The 12,540-nt window shown below is 38.1% G+C and overlaps 1 long non-coding RNA gene across 1 annotated transcript in view; it reads left to right on the forward strand.

Moving 5' to 3' along the window:
- The first annotated feature begins 2,512 nt into the window (after positions 1-2,512).
- Positions 2,513-12,540, forward strand: part of LOC131080484 (uncharacterized) — a 275,439-nt gene continuing 265,411 nt past the window's right edge. Inside the window, exon 1 of the long non-coding RNA XR_009114165.1 lies at positions 2,513-2,837. This is a non-coding gene — a long non-coding RNA (uncharacterized LOC131080484). The remainder of the gene's footprint in view (positions 2,838-12,540) is intronic.

Consider the following 12,540-nt stretch of genomic DNA (forward strand, 5'->3'; position numbering starts at 1 on the left):
AATGTATAGTGTACAAATGTAAATGAAAAAACCCTTATTTTTTGTTCTTTTGAGAAGTACTGAATAGAATATTTTGTGAAAAATTATATACAACCAGGCCTGACAAACATGGTCATTGAATTAAAATCTTCCTTATAAAAATTAATTTTTTTCACCTTTCTATCTGTAGTATTATCTTTGTCAAATGAAGGAAGATGTAAGGGAAAGCAGACATCTGCAGGTATTGTTATCTGGCTGTTATAAGGAAATTTGTGCTGTTTTGAGTGGCAGATACCTAAGAGATAAGCAAACACTTAAGAAATTATTATATTAAGTGCATAAAAGGGGCAGGGTTACAGTATGCATAATGTGTTTATTTATATGAAATTGTTATACAAATCAAGGTGCACTATGTTTACAACCCTGCCTGAATTATCTTTCCTCTGTTGATATTTTTTCTTCAAAAACAATGGAATCTGAAAGTCGTTCAGATACATTTTGTCAGATTTGGAAAACATGCAGTGCTAATAAGTTGGGTAAAAAACACCTCTGGCAATGAAGAATACCAGCTTTCCTGGGAAAGACATCATTCCCTAATTCAAAGTAGGCATTAGAATAAGAAATCAAGATTTTTTTACAATATCAACTGGAATTTCTATTCTTTTCTGATTCATCAGTATTTTTGTGCACTCCTAGATGAATATGTCCTAAGCATTCTTAAACTGATCATGGTCTCTAATGCAAAGGCAAAACTTGCAGAACATTGGGCACCAAGTGGAAAATGATTTTATTTCAGCTACCAGTGGCTGATTACTAATAACACAGACTTACTTTGCCTTCGTGATCAGAATACTTACATGCTTTTTGTAAGCCGTCTACCCAGAATTTATAAATAGGAAAGAAAATAACCCTCGAAAGCCAAACAACTTCTCCTTGTCGCCATATGCTGCATCTTTTCCCTCTAGGTTTTGTATACTCTGTGTGCTGAAGAATGGTGTCTTTTCTTTTCATGTTGCTCTGTCGGCGGTCATAACAGCTATTCTCTTCATGAATATGTAAATCCCATGCATAAAATCAGAAAAATTAGCATGGCGATTCCCACTATAGAATGTGCCCAATTATGTCTGCTAATACGTGGATAGTGATGATTTAATCTTTGGACTATATGAGCGGATTCAGGTACAGTTAGGGGAGCTGCAGTAATTACAGAGGACCCAAACAGACAAGCTGGGTGCATGCACATGCTGGGGGATCATTGGGCTTTAATAGGAACTGGGCATCTGATGCCTGGCTATGATGGAGTGCTCGCAGATTCATTTACAGGCGCTTTCTCTGATGGGTAGTGACAAGGGAGAAAAATGCCCTAGGTCTGCAATACCCTTCCCTTACTAACTGACACTCATTTGCATTTGAATTTTTTTTTTTCCTCTTTTTTAGTTCCCACTGAATGCTCGCAATTAGAACGGAGCGAATAAAAGTTGGGATAAATAAAGGGAGAAAAATGGTGACCGCATTTGCTAGGCGTCCTTAACTCACTTGGTTTATCAGCAATGGCTGTTGGAGGGGGGAGGAAGGACATGCAGAAAACAAAACCAAAAAGGCACCACCAGCAATTGATGCATTTTTGTATTTAAATAAGCAGGCGTGCTCATGCATATTTATATGACGTGCATGCCTATGCGCCGCTCTGAGCAGTGGCTCTGCGGCTCGGCTGCAGTAATTAGGCTGATGTAATTATAGCAAAACAAAGCAAGCTTAGGCTGATGGTGGGTTTTTTTCCCCATACAGTGGGAACATTTAAGACATATGCATATTCCAGCGTACAAAAAATGAACCTGCACCGCTGTCGGAGGCTAGGAGGACAGTGTGGCCAGTGCACCTATTGTGTCACTGCTGTAGAAAGCAGCTTAGCGATTGGCCACTGTCTGCAGCACATAATACTGACTGGTTATAAAGGACTTGTCTAGAGGAAAGCCTGTAGGTACTCCATTGTCTGGCAAAGTTGATATGACTGCATTCTTTTTGCAGGGGGTCAGACAGCTGAACTGTAAAAGCTGCACTGATTTTTTTTTTTTTTTTTTGTCTTCTTCCTCTGTGTCTCTGTCTCTGTCTCTTCCATACAGCATTTTTCTTTCATGCCCTGTCTCAGTTTGCATAGTTAAAGAGAATGCTAATTAAGATCCCTTGCCTTAACCTGAAAATAGTGACTTGGATGTAAATAGAAAACTGGCGATAGTTTAAAATATTCTTGCGTAGCACCAAGATATCAGTTACCGTCCTAGGGGAAAAAAGGAAGAATTATTTTTTTTGTAATCAAGGTAAACAAAGAAGAGTTGTTGCTTATCATTCTTCCTTTCTTTCATTTTTTCCTTTTTTTTTAATTTTTTTTTTTTTTAACCAATGATGCTGTACTATTGCAAGTCAGATAATATTTTATTTCAGAAAGCGTGCTAGCTACATAATTTAAAAAGTCCACAAATCAGTTGCAATTTAGTGCTTATTAATCCTTCTTAAGATGTAATTCGGTGAAAGAACTGCTTTAAAAAAAATTCTTTTCTGTATTATAGACGGATCTAACAACGCAGTCTGGGCTCCGTGCCAAAGGCTGGTATTTCACAGCAGCGACCGCCTTACAGATGAGCTGTGGGAAGCAGGAGGGAGACTCTCTTAGGGTGCCACTACTATGGAGACACAGCTGGGCTGAACAAGATTTGCTTCAAACGACAACAAGAGAGACAGAAAGAGTCTGGTTCGACCGCTGCCCAAGCAGGCAGTAACCAGAAGAGCTAGCAGCCAATCCGGCCATGCTGCACTGTTCGAAACCAGCTCTACATCCCAGCCAATCAGTGACATCACTGGTGAGAAACTCATTTACATCATGCCGTAATGAACTTTGTTTAACGTAGCCTTTTTTCTTTTCTTTTTTTTTTTTTTTCCTCACAGAGATTAGGTCCTCCATTAATTATTCTGCCAGCATAATTTGAATCGCTATGCAAAACGATGGCTACAATTTCTTGATTTTTTTTTTAACTGTGTGCTGTCTCTGCAGGTAACCATGGGCATTGTTCCATTTTTTTTTTCTGTTGGCCCCATAAAAACCTTTAAAAGTGTCTTTAATTGTTAATATTGTGCATATATTTTTCTTTCATGTATGTTTGCCTCCTCGTAGTCCTTACCTAATGTAGTACTGCTTCCTCCAGTTATAGCCTGAGATTGCCTTTAAGTGTCTTGGAAGGTAAAAAAGGGTGTTGCTGCAGCATTGAGTTTGCATCTTTAGCTGCTATCAGGGTCTAAGTACTTATTCTAATGCTTCAGAAATCATTTCGCTGTGGCCGTTTTACATATCTGCCTTTCTCTAAAGGTTCTTACATGCATCTGTTACAACTGAGTAAAGTTCAGTACTGTTATATTTCATTCTTCACCACTTTCAGTCAAGATGTCATTTTATTAATGAATAGAACTGAGATCATTTCTGAACAAATTTCACCCCCTTCCTTCCACCTCGACACAATGCACCTGATTTGCATCCATTTACCAGAATAACTGAATACAAGAGCCAGTATGAAAGGAAGTCAAGGGAGAGCTTGCATACTGCTTCAGGGTATGTTGCAGCAAAGCGAAATATGGAATTTTTGTTTAGAATGTGCTTAGTCTGCACAGAAAAGATTAGATCTTAGGTTGAAAAAACTCTGATCTAGCCAGCTTTTCATATTAGGAAATAGGTTTGGTGTGGGGGGTTTGGATGTTTTGGATTTTTTTTTTTAATAATAAACGTACACATTTTCTTGCTATGTGCTCAATTATAAGTGGAAAACATTTGGGCAAGCCAACATTGTGTTGAACATTTGGATTTAGTTCTTTATGGGTAAAGTAATTTGTTGTGCGAACAATTTAAAACCAGCGCAGGATACTGTGGAATGCAGAGATTTCAGACTGCACAATCTAATGAGGCAAGGTTTTGCTCTTCAGTATTCTAATAGCCGAAACAGAATCAGATATGAGACAAATTCAATATTGTGTTATTAAATTAAAGCTATATCTGTTGCTAGTGGGCTTCAAGAGGTCAAGTCTTTCATAGAGCACAATTTTATTTAAAGAACTAGCCCAAAATAGAATTTTTGTTGCAACATGGTAACTTCCCCTCTCCTCACACACAATAATCTACAATTTTTTTACGGTGCTTCATTTATATATTGATCCTTCTAGTCACTTTGAAAATACAGAGGATTTAAGCACTAAACCATAGCTCTTTCAATGCATGATGCATTCCATCATCCCATCATCAGTATTCTGCGTGCGGCTGTCCTGATTCAGCCACTGGCTCCCCTGCTGCAGATCCTGTAATTTGAATCATGCGTAATAATATATTATCCTACTGGGGGCCTTCTTTCAGTAGGAGAGTGGTTTTATACCTTCTGCTCTAAGAGAACTGTTGGCTCCTTGCCATCTCGTAGCCATTATTCACAGAGGCAATCAAGATAGTCTTCCTTAAGGAATAACATCTGCACAACTGCATGTGCCAGAAATATGAAAACTCCCCTCACGTTATAAATGTGGCTTTCTTGGGAGCAGGAATATTTGAGAATGCTGAAGCAGGAAAGCTGAACATTTACAGGAATTCATCAAAAGTGTATTGAAGGTGCCATGTGCTGAAATCCAGGCTGTGAGGACATTTGGACAGGCTAAGGGAGGCAGAGGAGAAGAAAATAGAAGCTGGTGGCTATTCTGTGATTTTTGATAATATTTAATCCAGCTCATGTTTTTGACTTAAGTGATGATTAGTGCAGTATTAAAAATCTGATGTTTGCCTTGCTGACAAGGTAATTTTCTAACTAGGATGTTGATGGGATGGTGTCAGCTGGGACTGGAGCTGCATTTCCCAGGTTGAGAATCTAACCTGATTTGATGCATTCAACAAGATGCAGTGTCAGTAGTGAATGTAAAACAGATACCAAAAAGGACCAAGAGTGTAGAAAATAGGAACACCTCATAACAAAGTAGGAAATCTCAGAAATGCAAAATCTGAAAACACGAGTTGTGTTCATACAACGTGAGTTGTATCTGTTGGTTAAATCTCTGCAGGGCATCTAAAGATGAGTGAAAGCAGCTGCTTAGGGCAGAGAAAGAAACCCCAAATCTGTGCAAGTCTTTCAGATATAGTGTGTGCACTGCTGCCATGTGTAGCAGAGACACCAGCACCAGGGCCTACAATTTTCTTTTGTCCACATAAATGTCACCCCTAAAACACAAACAAAATATCCTGAGATCCTATCTTTTACAGATATTCTTTTTGTGTAAGCATGTAGAGGCATGATGTTTTCTGTCCTGTACAAATTATTTGACCATTCCTGTTAAAGATAACAGATTTGTCATTTTTGATTTAGTGAAGAGAGAGGGGAAGTATTGGGGAGAGAAAGAAGCAAAAATTCATTTAGCATGTTTATCTCATCCTGAAGCTTACATATTTTTCATTGAACAACAGCAATACAACTGTAGCAAATAATTCTTCCCAAGACATGTTTATTTCAGTACTGTTGAGGTGTTTGTAGCAAGAGGGGAGGATCCTCTTGTTATCACCACCTCTTGTCTTACCTTCTGGAAGACAGAAATAAAGTCTGTAACCTGTCTGAAAGTCAAAAGTGCTAATATTTGGGAACTGAAGTTCTTCTGTGATTATAGGAATGATAATTAAATAGGGCTCACCAGGTGGCTGACTTTTAAAGAATCTTCATAGAGGGAAGACCCTCAACACCTGAATAGTGAGTCATATTTAAAATACTGTGCAAAAAGATCAGAATTTTTAAAATAAACGAGGGAAATCCGCAGTAATGTGGCATAGAAATAAGATAAAATTGCAAATAAGGCAAGCAGGGTTGGTGTCTGCAGCTTACTTCCTGACTCCTTCCATCTAGAATAGAGGAAGAGAATTTCCTAGGCCACTGATGTTCCATTGAAGAACATCCTCCATATAATTATTAAGATTTCCATAATAGGGATCAATGGGAAAAACAATACAAAAAATCATAATGATTTGATGAATCACAGGAAGACAAATCACCTTCATGACAGCTGAACTCTGACATGAGGAAACAGGCTAAGCAGAAAATGTTATTTGCCATAGTTCACACTACTTAAAAGAGGAGTTATGTCATTCTGAAGGATGAGCCAGAAAATAACAGCCCCTGGAAATTATGACACATTTCTTTTCTACTTCTGTGAACAAACACATTGTACTTGATTCTGTTCTTCTGTGGTAGCATTTCAGCTTTCTGATAAAAGTCCTAACAAAGAGTCCATTCCACAGACTTCTCCTTTCAAAAGGCTATTATTGCAATAGCTGATGTTTCCAAGTAGGACATTTACATGAAGAAGATATGGACATTTAAATTTGTTTGCTGCCATGCTTAGTGTATAAGCAACCTAGTTTTTACAATTCAAGCTATACAATTTATAGGGAAAACAATGAGACTGGACAGCAGAGGTGACACTAATAGTGAATTACTGTATCTTAATTTTTATGTAATATCACATTTCTTTTATATTAATGAAAAGGTTCCTCTTTTCTCAAATAGCCAATATTTAAACAACTGGTTTCATTAAATCAGTTTTTTAGAATTAAGGGTGACAATACTAGGAAAACACACTGTCATGGTTTAACCCCAGCTGGCATCCTAGCCCCACACAAATGCTTGCTCATCCCCCAAACAATGGGATGGGGGAGAGAATCAGAAGGATAAAAGTGATAAAAGTTGTGGCTGAGATAAAGACAGTTATAGGTAATAAAAACACACACAATTAAATCAAAGCAAGGCATCCTTTCACTGCTTCCCATGGGCAGGCAAGTGTTCAGCACTCCCAGGAAAGCAGGGATCCATCATGTGTAATGGTGACTTGGAGAGACAAATATCATGACACTGAACATCCTTCCCTCCCACCTTCTTCCCCCAGGTTTATAGGCTGAGCATGACTCCCCATGATCTGGGATATCCCTTTGGACAGTTGGGATCAGCTCCCAACTCCTTGTGCATCCCGAGCCCACTCACTGGTGGGGTCTTGTGAGAGACAGAAAAGGCCCTGACTCTCTGATCACTGCTCAGTGATAACAAAAACATCCCTGTGTTATCAACACTGTTTCCATCACAAATCCAAACCACAGCCCCACACCATGAAGGAAATGAGCTCCACCTCAGCCAAACCCAGAACATGCTCTAAGGAATCAATGGCACTGCCACCCTTTAAAATGGCTGCACGTCTGCTCTTTTTGCAACATGCAACACTGAATTGGCTTCAATACTCCATGTAAATCAAGACTAAAATACCCTGTATATATTTATCTTAAGGCAAAGCATATTGAGCTATCTGGCTTCTTTTATACCTTATAGGAAAAGGGTAGAAATGGTAGAAAACTGTATAATAATGTCTGCATTGCAAGGTTTGGTCTAAAAATCTAGAAATACTTACATATATATATATGTTTCACTTGGGCATATCAATATTCTTTGAGTACATTACTGAGATACACACTCATCTAAGACTGTGTAGGAAATAGCTTATTTATGGGGTACTTTAATACTGAATCAAAATATGATCTTGGGTAAACAAGGTCAGTTACTATTTTACTGTGACACTTCAGCTTTCCTCACTTTAAATGAGGTTGTGGGAAATGGAGTGTGATGGCTCTTGTCTGTATGACAAAAAGCCTGGAAGGGGCCCAAAACTGTTTTCTGGAAGCAAGTATGGAAAGACTAGTGAATAAAGATATAGGAGTCATCAGTTGTTCAAGGACAGTCCTACAATATTTTAAGGGCTGGCACCACAAATGGGGCTCTTTCTTGGCCTAAATGCTGCCCTGAAATGTCTTTATTTTCCTGGTGGCTGATGGGAGGGGAGCTGAGCTGAGCAGTGCCTGCTGCGCTACGTCACCCTGCAGGCCCTCAGATGGGCTTTGATGTGCAAGGCAGCAAACTGCTGACTTCTGGAGTTGTGTTTTTTATTTCTTCGTGCAGTTGTTTTCATTTTTCATGTTACGTGTCAGTGCTGTATTGCTCTTAGTGGAAATTTTGGAATCTAGGCATGTTTTATTAATGCACCTAGTTTTTCATTCTATTCCTGCATTTAGGTGAAAGGAGAAAACATCTTGTTATAAGAAAATCCTTAATGTTATAAATTTAACTGTTTTCACCAAGGGAGTTTGAGCTCTGTGTCACTATCCAACAATTATAAAATTAAGCACTAAGAATTTGTTATGAAAACTATCACTTAATGTTTTTTGAAACTGTCTTTAGAAAGATAAAAAAAGTCATACTGAGTGAAGTGAAAATCATAGAAGAGTAGCATGATATATGAGAGCTTATGTTTGTGACCTCATTTGAGGTCATGGAGCAATGAAAGCTGTCTCTGATGGGCAAAAGTAGAGAAATATCTTTGCCTAAGTCATGGGTTAGATGGCTGGATCAAGAAGGGTTGGACTTCTTTAACATAATTAACAAGTCCAAAAGGGCCAACGACACAGACATTTTAAAAAACCCCTTAGATTGGCAAGATAATTATTATAAGTATTCAGGTAATCTCAGACAATGTATAACCACAGAAAGGGTGAAGTAGACCAAAACAACATGGAAGAAAGGATACAGTTCTTATTAACTCTCAGCTCTAACATGAACTAAGTTACCTTGGTAGTGGAAGCAGACTTGCTTTGGTAACAAAGCCTGAGCTAACTTACCTTTGCAGCCAGCTGATTAGCAGGGATAGATCCCTCATGTAGCTGAGATAAATTCAATTTCACCAGATGGCATTATGCACTATGTATCCAAAATGGCTAAAGAGAGGGTTGCAAAAGCCAAAATTATCTTGAAAGTCAAAAACTAATCATCATTCTTGCAATTCCAATCTAGCTCCAAAGTGGTTGAAAAGAGAAGGAATTTTCTTCACAAATCCTACATATTATAAATATTTTATAAATATTTTATATGACATGCACAGACTTTCTATTCTGGCTGGCAGTGTCCTGGTTCTGGCAGAGTATAGGTTTTGTGCAAAATTTTACTCAGAAGAAAAAAGTGGAGGACATTAACTTTGAGGGCAGAAAGCTGGCCCTGAACCACTAGGGAACTTAACTGTGCTGCAAGAGGCTATGAGTGCAATGCCATTGTTTTGAAATCTATTGCTAAACACATCAAAAGCTGTTTTTACACTAGTTGAATTCTTGATGTTGAATGTTTTCATAGCTGGAAATAAGTTTAAGTATGTATGGAGATAGAAAAATGCCCCGATCACAACCTGTTCAGTATCTCAGATGTGCAATCAAGTCTTCTTGTTCACAGCAAAGATAAATTGATAGTTTTGTCTCTAGATATGTTCTTCTGTTGGTAGTTTGGAGGACTCTGAGAGGAGTTAGAAGCTTCGGGCTGAGGTAGCAAAGTGAAGAAGACTGACCTCTAGTATGGGGCTGTAGCAAGGAAGCCAGGCTTGCCAGCTTCTGTTATTAGCTGCTTGATCCTTGGGATTAAATAGTGCCCAGGCACTAAAAAATCTAAGGGATTATTCTTTTATATACATCGAAAAGGAGATACAGATTATGGGGCTGTCATGCTTTGAAGAGAGGCCAAGTGACAAAAACATTTTGGGAAGGTGGAGTGGTGTTTGGTTCTACTAGTGTTGGTATGAAGACAAACCTAGAAGACCTGCCCTGAAAAATACATTGTAGCTGATTTGTGGCCATTTTAATGCATCTGATCTAGTCTGTAGAATTTGTGATGTTTTGCACCTGGTAGAGTGGGTGGGGAATTTATAGCTGTGCAATGAAAACTGATGTTTCTATAAAATCTGAGCTAGCTTTGGGTGATGTTTGTTACCAAAAATTTTTGAGTGTAACACAGGTATGGGATGGAAAAAATATATTCCACCCCCGGTCAAGTCTTCTCAAAACAGATAAAAATTCACCAAATAAAAGCTTTAATCTGGATGGACAAAAGTGCACATAGCAAGTTCTATTTTAGCATGTCATATTATCGGAAGAGCACTCGGGCTTGTGCTCTCCTTTATGATCCATGCTCAAAACAAGGAATAGGAGATGTATTATTACATGTGCACAAAAAGTGTCTATGTGTACAATGGAAAATTTCACCTTAGGACACTCCTGACTACGAAAAATATCTTTGTTTCAAAAATTGCCTTTATTCAAAGAGTGCTCAGTCAAATTCATGGATGACAAACCTGTGAAGAGCTGTTAAACACATAGGTATTACCTCTAACTTGGAAATCCCTGACATGTGAATTGCTGCAGACTAGGAAGTTATAGCAGGGAAGTATCTCTGTGTTTTTCTCTTAGGTATCCATTTCAATTTTCCTCTGTGCCATCATCAGGAATCAATTTACTTCAGCTATAATAAATAAAATACAGTTGACCACATGGTGTATGCACAAAACCAATACCAGCTAGCTACTAAATTGTTTTGCTCTTTTTAGGGAATTTTGATGGTTCATAAAATAAAGTGGAAACACTATTTTCAATTACAACAAGATATTTTGGTTTCAAATGCTCAGGGGTGTTTAAAATTTATCAACAAATTTGAAATATTTCTGCATTTTTAAATCTTTTTGGAATGTCCCATTCAACATAATTTTTTTTGATTTGCCATACTTTGACCATCTTGACAATGAAAGAAAATCCAAAATGGTAAAACAGGTTGCTATGTGAAAATTTCTTATGTCGAGAATTTTCAGCAGGCTGCTGTATTAGAGTGTAAGGCTCTATTTCCCTTTTCTATTAACTGAGGGATGCTGACTTTTCCTAAAGCCTGCCCATCAAATACTTATGAAACAACCACTGTGTGTGTGAAATAGCTTCTTCTTACATTCCCATTAATTTCTCCCAGGAAATTTATATTCTATGCCTGTTTCCTGTAGATTACTCCAATTAGTGTAAGACTTTTAGTGAGAGGCAGTTATAATGCTTTGGATCTTTAAGTTATTAACATATCATTCATGGTAATACATGCAAAATCTTGACAATGATGTAGATTTACTGTCCAAGCAGAATGGGCTAAGTACATATTTTTAGTGAAAGCTCTCATTGTTAAACCAGCTGCTTTAATTGGTCTACAAAAATGAAATTATTTCTCTTTGTTTCTTATTCTGCAAAATATGGGCATAAAATTAAGACTATGATAACGATGATTGCCATGCTGAAAAAAAATATTTACATTGTAAACAGCACCCAAGCACTACTTAAAGCTGAAAACAAGAATATAAGGAATGACAATCTGTTGGTGTTTTGTAACAAAATGTATTTCCACTTAAGTCACTGAAAACCAACAAAATTCGAAGAGTAGTTGCCACAGTTTTTAGATGGTTACAATGATCAGAGAGATCTGGAAAACTCTGGGGTTTAATGCTTCTGTGGAGATGTTTCTAAATACTCAACATTATGTCATTGAAAAAAAATTATAATAATTGCATTTTCAAATTGTTTCATGAATTATTTTTGAAGACAGTCTGGTTCTCCTTCCAATCCAATCTGGAAACCAACATCAACAGGAATGTTGATGTGAACGTTATGTTGATAGAGTTACATCATTTGAGTATGCATATTCGTTTTCTGGCATGTATGTGAAACTATATTTGTGTCTTTTCTAAAAAATTTGACTACATAAAATCCTGCCCCACAGCTGCATTTTCCTGTGCCATTCTGATACATATCTGAGACAGTCTGAGATTTTACTGTTTTATCAGTCATTTTCCCTGTAGAGGGCAATGATAATCACCTGTCCATTATTGGCTTGTGTGTGTAGAAGATGTGAGATATTTGAGGCAAAACTTGGCTTCCTGTGCTGTGTGTTTGTTCAGAGCCCAGGGCAGGGGCCAGGGGAGCATCCAGGGGTTCACACTCTGCAAGTCTCGCCTGTGGTGCTGTCAAGGGAAATGGGCACAGTAGCTGGAGAAATGTGGTAAAGAAGGTTATTTCCAAAACTCTGCTCACTTTCTTTGGTGCTTCTGGGAGATTGTCTTTTAGAAACGTGGCTACAACAGGGTGTGGAGACAGCCTGGAATGCCAGCCCAAACAAGGACTGAGCAGTCACTCCGATCCTTGTCCCTTGTCTGAAGTCGCAGGTCTCCAGCTGCACATGGCAGGTGTTGTGAGCAGTGGGTACGTGTCTCATTGTGTCACTAGAGTTCTGTGTGTGGCCTAAATGACAATATTTCCTTCCTTCTTTAATTTACCTGCTCAGCCTCCTTTTAGCATTGTTTCTTTTATGCCAGTGTCTGTGGAGAGCAGAAATATATGTCCTCACTCTGTCTCTAAGACAGAGCTGAGTACAAACTGTGTGCCCCTCACCATCAGTTGCCTCATACCCCTAATGGTTAGGCTTTCCTACCTAGTAGATACATTATTCCTTTTTTCTCATTTCTTTTAATAGTTCCTGTTACCTGTAGTGCTTGTCATTAGTGTGACTTATTAAAAATTTTCAAAGACTTCTTTGTATCTTTCAACTCCTCATGCCTTCCTCCCAATGCAGGTATTTGAATCTTGATATTCATTGTAACAGAGCAATATCTTGA

Source organism: Melospiza georgiana, chromosome 2 (genome assembly GCF_028018845.1).
Source record: "Melospiza georgiana isolate bMelGeo1 chromosome 2, bMelGeo1.pri, whole genome shotgun sequence".
NCBI lineage: Eukaryota > Metazoa > Chordata > Aves > Passeriformes > Passerellidae > Melospiza > Melospiza georgiana.